The sequence below is a fragment of the Pezoporus flaviventris genome, unplaced genomic scaffold (genome assembly GCF_033815535.1).
Source record: "Pezoporus flaviventris isolate CSIRO_AGI_PZ_B2104156 unplaced genomic scaffold, CSIRO_AGI_Pfla_v1 ptg000025l, whole genome shotgun sequence".
In the NCBI taxonomy this organism is placed as follows: Eukaryota; Metazoa; Chordata; class Aves; order Psittaciformes; family Psittacidae; genus Pezoporus; species Pezoporus flaviventris.
Window position 1 is genome coordinate 20,846,183 of NW_026892573.1, and position 7,248 is coordinate 20,853,430.

At 37.7% G+C, this 7,248-nt stretch overlaps 1 long non-coding RNA gene across 1 annotated transcript; it reads left to right on the plus strand.

The window, feature by feature from the left end:
• The first annotated feature begins 784 nt into the window (after positions 1–784).
• On the plus strand, positions 785–2,938 carry LOC133271770 (uncharacterized). Its single transcript, XR_009744247.1, has 2 exons — positions 785–863; positions 2,141–2,938. It is a non-coding gene; the product is annotated as an uncharacterized LOC133271770 (long non-coding RNA).
• Positions 2,939–7,248: the final 4,310 nt, after the last annotated feature.

Consider the following 7,248-nt stretch of genomic DNA (forward strand, 5'->3'; position numbering starts at 1 on the left):
GGCATATGTTGCTGGCTTTTATTTTCTTGTATGTGCAGCCTGATATCAACCTCACAGTGAAAAAAAGCTGGTGAATGGAAGTTGCCTGTGCATAAGTCTCCTTTGTGAATTTCCATTACCATTTCTGTTCACAAAGGCTATGGGTTTCCTTTCATTGCTGGCATGGCAAATATTTCATTCCTCTGATCTGCTTCAACGTGCTTGAAGAAGCTATTTTCAAATTCATCTGCTTCCTATTTTTTTTTTCCAAGGAATTCAGTGTTTTTTATAGGTATCATACAGCTATACTAAGTCTACAGCACATGAAAGATTGAAAAGGTCATGTATCTAGAAATTCCTCTAAAAAAAAAAAGAATAAAAGAAAAAGAAAATAGAATAAGAAAAAAGAAAAAAGAAAAAATGAAAAAGAAAAAGAAAAAGGAAAAAGAAAAGGAAAAAAGAAAAAGAAAGAAAAAGAAAAAAAGGAAAAAAGAAAAAGAAAAAAGAAAAAAGAAAAAGAAAAAGAAAAAAGAAGAAAAAAAAAGAAAAAATGAGAAAAGGAAAAAGAAAAGGAAAAAAGAAAAAGAAAAAGAGAGAAAAAAAAAGAAAGAAAAAAAGAAAAAAAGAAAAAGGCTTCAACAAGGATTACAAATGTATCCATGAAGATATACATGGGTGCTAACATTTAACAGACACAGCTGTGCAGCTGCATTTAGGTTTGAAATTTTAAAGGCTATATATTGCCATCCTCTTGTTTCTAGAAGCTTGGTATTCAGTTGCACTGAAGTCGTACAGCAAAGCGTGCCTCGTTTTAAATCTCTGATCTTCATTTCGACAGAACAGAGGAAGATGCATGTGTCTGAGGAGCTGTGTGTTATATGCCAGTGTGTGTAATTTTTTTAGAGAGATGTGAATGACCTGGAATTCCTGTTTATGCCTAAATTTCTTTGTCCCTAGAATACCTGTCACCACTTGTTAATGGATTAAAAGGACCAGGTTTTAACTTATACTGAAGCTTTGAAGGTCTAATTATGTTCAAGGTCTACCAGAGCCAGGTATCTAAAAATGGTGCATCAAGTTTAAATTGTAAGAAATTAAGCTAAAAGGCAGCTTAAAAGGCCATCTGTCCCTCCTAAGATATCATATGATTCGTAAGACTCACAGAGCCGGTAAATTTTCTCTATGATCTCCCCCATCATCAAGTATTTAAATTTATTTACATTTCAAACAAAAGTACTATAGTCCCTACCATGCAGGAACCATATTCCTTGTCTGCAGAGAAATTGTGTAAGGAATTCTGATGAAACAACTAGGAATTGCATACAAAATGCTGTTTCATTAGTTCCTATATTCTTTTATCATCAATAGTAAGGTTGAGTTGCAAGTACACGCTGACACAGGACATCTACACAGTGATTATTACCTTCTTGCATTTTGCTTGACAACTTTGCTATGACCTTGCAAACTGAGGAACCTGTCTGTCACTTATAATTCATGTATCACCATCAATTTCCAGAGGACTAGGCAGCTTGTCCTATATCTCTAGTTAGGAAGAAATGAAAAATGCAGCAAAACCCCTTTTTTTTGTTTTTTTTTTACTGTAGAATTGTTGCTGAAGACAATGGTACAGATGGTTATTTTTTGTAAGCCATTAACCAGACATTTCAGGAATATAATTTTCTCTTCTACTGTTTATTTGAAATCAAAGCAGACTTCTTGTGCTGTTCTAGCAAATAATTTCTTTTGCATGGGATGGCATAGGATGGCTAATATGGTAGAATATTTCAGTGAATATTTGGTTGGCTATGGGAACATGCTATTCTAAGGGAAATTTTTTGAATATATTTTAAAAAAATATCAACATATAAAGCAAAAGGAGTTGTCAGTATTTTTATAATTCTATGATAAATTTTCTAATTAGAGAGAGCTGCAAAGGTGGTGAGGAGTGCTTTTTCTTTGCTATTTATTTCTCTTTCTTTTAAAAGTATTTGTGTGAACTGCAGCTCTGAAGTTAATATTATCCCAAATAAAATTATTCTATGATTAAAATAACTATTAAAGTTGGAAAATAGCTGCTTACCATGAAATCTATCTTTAGTATTTCACAGAATCAATGAGGACCAATCTTGTCTCTGTTTTAAATTTGCCCTTTTTTTCCTAGGGGCAAAAATAGTAGAAGAAACAAAGGTATCAAAACAACACAGCCTAAATCCTCTTCAAGGCTCTTTTAGACCAGAAGCAATACAGAAGAGGGTAAAAAAAAAACAAAACAACAAAACAAGAAGAAAAGAAAGAGACTGGAGAAAACTGATTTTGCATTACCCACCAGATCAGTGGCTGATCCAAAAAGGAAATCCAAGCCGTTTAGTTCCTAATGTATTGCTTCACTCAATAGACTAGGTTGTCACCATGAGATAGTCTGTATTTTCTCCTCCAAGAGAAGAAAGTAGAAGTTACTTTGCTAAGACAATATCTGCCCATGAAAATTGTGCACAACATCTTACCAAGCACCTGTTTCTCATTACTCTGTAGCCAATGTATGGCAACCAAATTTATCAAGATCCAGCCAGAAGATACTCAAACGGAGGTTTCTGATTTAATGTGAGGTTGAAGGGGTTGCCCACTTTCAACAGTCTTGCTTTCCATAGTGAAAGGTTACTTGGTAGATTGATTTTAGCAGTAAAAGATTACCTGGAGATTGTTCCAGGACTGCAATGGCATCCTTAACAGCATTCATAAGAACACACTTGAGCCTCCTTCCTAAGAGATTTAATTCCTTAAAATATTTACTTATAAATTTGGATCAAGGGGGAGAACAAATTTAAGCACCAGAGTCACAAGCTCATGAAATATTATACTCAATGGAAGAATAAAATCATGTCAGATCACTAAATTTCATAAATATTTTACCCTTTCTTGAGGTTTCATTTCTGAGATACAAGTTCTATACAAATTCCGAGACGTGGATGAATCTGCTGAATATTTTATCACATTCCCACATGCTCTAAAAGAACATTACAACTTCACTGGAAATTTTCATTATGAAAACACATGGATAAAATTACTTGTGCTAGGAAAGAACAGTGCATCTCAGAGAGTCTTCATGATGAAAAAAATTGGTGACAGTACATATCTGAGGTAAGTGCATGAATAAGCAACTGAAATCCAACACATAGGCAAAACCTAAAGAGCAAGCATTGATGTGAGCATCCACTGACTTTCCAAGCAATCCAGTAGAAATCCCCAAGTGCCCAGTGCAAATATATCTCTAGGCACCCACTTCATGTATGACTAGCTGAGAATGCTGTGTGTGACAATGTCACAGAGGGCTTTAGGTGCATGCTGCTTGGTGGGCCCCCATTAAAGACGTAGGAAGTGCCAGCTGCTGAGCCCAGGCTGCTGGAGATGTTATTGCCAATGAAACACTGAAGCCACTTTACATCAGCAAAGCCATACAAAAATATTGTGATTATCTCTAGAGTTCTGTAAAACCAACTAGTGCAAGCCAAAAATTCAGACTGTTTAACTGCAAATAAGGGAAAATCGAAGGGAGAATCAAATAAAAGTTTTAATTTCTCTAACATAATAACAGGAAAACCCTGGGAGGCAGTGTTTTAACTTTGTAAAACTTATTTAATCTTTCCAATGCTATCCTTCACTTCTAAAAATTAGAATCAAAGATGATTAAAACCTGCTCTTCTCTTAATTCGTCTGAAGTGGGTTGTTGTCTATGGCTAGGAAGGAATGTCAGACAAAAAGCTGTGATGTGGCTCCAGGTTTTAATTTAATATAGTAGAAATACGTATGGTTTGTTACTTTTTAATTTAATATACATTTTCATTGCTAAAATAAGTTTTGGAATTTTTAAAAGTGTTCCTGCAAATTCTTCTAGAAATCCACTGGAAATTATTTACAATGGGAGCACAGTTCAAAGGGAATGTCACAACTGAGCGACAAAAGCTGGAAAGTGATAGACACTCCGTACTGGCTATGTACTTAAAACAGTTCCCAAACTAAATATTTCTACATAAATTATACTAAAACCACCTTGCTTTTAGCTAGTTCATAATTAAAACATGTTTCAACACCTCTAGAAAACTCAGTATACGAATAGTCTATAGGCTGAAAGATATCTGCATATAAAGTAATTGCACCAATTGTCAGGGCTGATTGGACAAAATCCCAGTGCCGCACCCTGTTTCATCCCAAGAATGAAATTAAGACACAAATGAGGTCAAGTACTGTAATTGGACTGTTTATTACAAAAAAACAGTTATTATAAACAAGGGAATTATTCTAATAAAGAGGATAGTGATAGGACAGATTGGAAAAAAAAGGTAGAAAATGAAGCAAGGATTCGGGGTGCAGAGAGAGATAGTCATCACCGCGGATCTAGTGGTGTCCCAGTGATCCATTATTATCGTCATCAGTGGTGGGAGCTCTTCAGGGTTCGTAGTTGATATTGGAGCAGAGTGTCCCCCAAGAGTCCATCGGAGGTCGCTGTCCTCATGGAGTCCCCTTGAAGGTACCCATTTTGGTGATGTCTTACTCCCCCTTTTATAATGGTCTGGGGGGAGTACCTATGTTCTTCATGACATGTAGCCTGTTCTTGGTGGACCAGTTTCCCTGGTCTTGCAGCCGCCTCTTCTAACTGCACGTGCCTGCATACACAGGTCTGCAGCAATTCTTGGGATAATGGACAGCAATTCCTCACACCAGTCCTTGAGGTAATGGACAGAAGAGTCTTATCTCTTTCCCATTCATCCCTCAGGCAGTGGAGGGTGGAGTCCCATCTCAGCTTCTCCTACCAATCTTTGAGACAATGGACAGTGGAGTCTGATTTCAGATCAGTCTCTCACAGCAATATGCGCATGTCTTTTTTTTTCTTTTTGATTGTTTCTAAAAGTCTTTGCCAAACAAAAAAAAAAAAAAATAAAAAAAGAAAATGTTCAATATTTATTGCCAAATAAGTTTAAAATGTAAATTCACATAAGCTAAATCCAACTCGCTGTAATATAATTTGTCTGGGACATGATAATTTTTAAAGAAAAGTCCTTGTTGATAATTATAATCAGTCTAGTTCTGAACTTTATATAGTACATGAAAAATACCACAGAATCATAGAAACAGCTGGGTTGGAAAAGAGCTTTAAGATCATCTAGTCCAACCATTACCCCAAGACTGCCAAGACCACCACTAAAGCATATCACTGAGGGCAAGAATGATCCATCCTAGTATTCTGGAAAACAGGTAGACATATCAGGAAGCTGGCATGTCTAAGCAGTGTTTATGGAGCAGCATAAAGAAGGGAGAAACAGGGACAGACTACAGAGGAGAAATTTAGAAACATTGCCCAGACATGGAGGGATGCTGTCAGGAAACTCACCAAGGCTTACCTGAAGGTGGTGCTCACAGGGAACAGCAAAACCAATCAGAAAAGTTGTATTATTAGGAAAAGTTTGAATAAAAAAGGCAGGAAGAAGGACCATGGAAACTACAGGCCTGTCAGCCTGACCTCAGTGCCAGAGGATCATGAAGCACATTACGCTGAATGCAATCACACAGCACCTGTGGGAAAAGAGGGGGATCAGGCCCAGTCAGGACAGCTTTATGAACGGCTGGTTGACCTCCTGTTGTCAACACCTTGACACAATACAGCATGACACAATACCATACTCATAGACAAACTGATAAATTATCAACTAGATCAATGAACAACAAGGGAGACTAAGAACTGGCTGAACTGGCAAGTTGAGAGGGTCATTATCAGTGGTGCACACAGAGCTCTTGCTCTGTGAGGAGATGCTTGTGGAGATAGGTTTGCTCAGTGTGGAGCAGAGATAACTTTGGGGATACCTAAGAGCAGGCTGAGGAAGTCGGAGCTGTTCAGCCTGGAGAAGAGAAGGCTGCGTGGAGACCTCATAGCAGCCTTCCAGTATCTGAAGGGGGGCTATAGGGATGCTGGGCAGGGACTCTTCATTAGGGACTGTAGTGATAGGACAAGGGGTAACAGGTTAAAACTTAAACAGGGGAAGTTTAGATTGGATATAAGACAGAAGTTCTTTCCTGTTAGGGTGGTGAGGCACTGGAATAGGTTGCCCAGGGAGGTTGTGAATGCTCCATCCCTGGAAGTGTTCAAGGCCAGGTTGGACAAGGCCTTGGGTGATATGATTTAGCGTAAGGTGTCCCTGCCCACGGCAGGGGGGTTGGAACTAGATGATCTTAAGGTCCTTTCCAACCCTAACGATTCTATGATTCTAAGGTCACACTGGATATAAGAAGAAGCTGGTTTCCCATAAGGACAGTCAGGTAGTGCACCAGTTGCCCAAGGAGGTTGTGCAGTCTCTGTCATTGGACACTTTCAAGATGAAGCCCTGAGCAGCCTTGTCTGACCTCAGAGTTGACTCTTCTGCATGCAGGAGGTTGGACCAGAGACTTCCTAACGTTCCTCCCAGTCTAACCTATCCTTTGATCCTGCAGTAAACAAAAGCTTCTTATCATTAGCATGGCGATAATTGTTTCATGCTTTCACCTGTGGGGTTCAGACACTGGTTCCTGTTAGAGTCATTATAGTTTCTGACTTTCTACATAGGAATGATGTAATGATTCAATGAATGAATGACCTAATGAGTTCAACTGACCTATGATTTTAACTCTTCCTATAATAAATTTATTTTTGTTACCAATTAATTTGCCATCTCTCTGAGCTATATACCATATAACCAAGTGCTTAATATAATGAAAAATATATGTATTACTTTATGTGGGACAATTTCTTTTAATTGTTTTAAATGCATTCTTACTGCCCTGTATCATCTCTTTATGGAGTTCTCATTACATAGCTAAAAGTGTCATCTAGTACCAGGTTTTAATTTTGAATATTGAAAACAGCTTAGAATCTGCCCCTTGTCCTAATTGTATGCAGGTACTTACAAAGCTTGCTTCCACAGCCATAGCTTCTGATTCAGTCGAAACATGAAAAATTCACGTAACTTCATCTCCACCTTCCAATACTACAGTACATGTAGTTTGCTAAGTATAAGCTGTTTTCTATGCCTGATTGAAGCTGTTGATGAAGGAATGAATTTCATACTTTATTCTGCTCTTGTATGGAAGTGACTTACATGATTAGCCTAAGTTTAACATCTTTCAAACTTTTGTCAGCTAGAGAACTTTTCCACACTGATCAGCAGTTAAACTCTTCTCACTAGTGGAGACAAAGGTTTTCTTGCTGTTGATGCCTGGAGATGGATTTCTGAGACCACAATT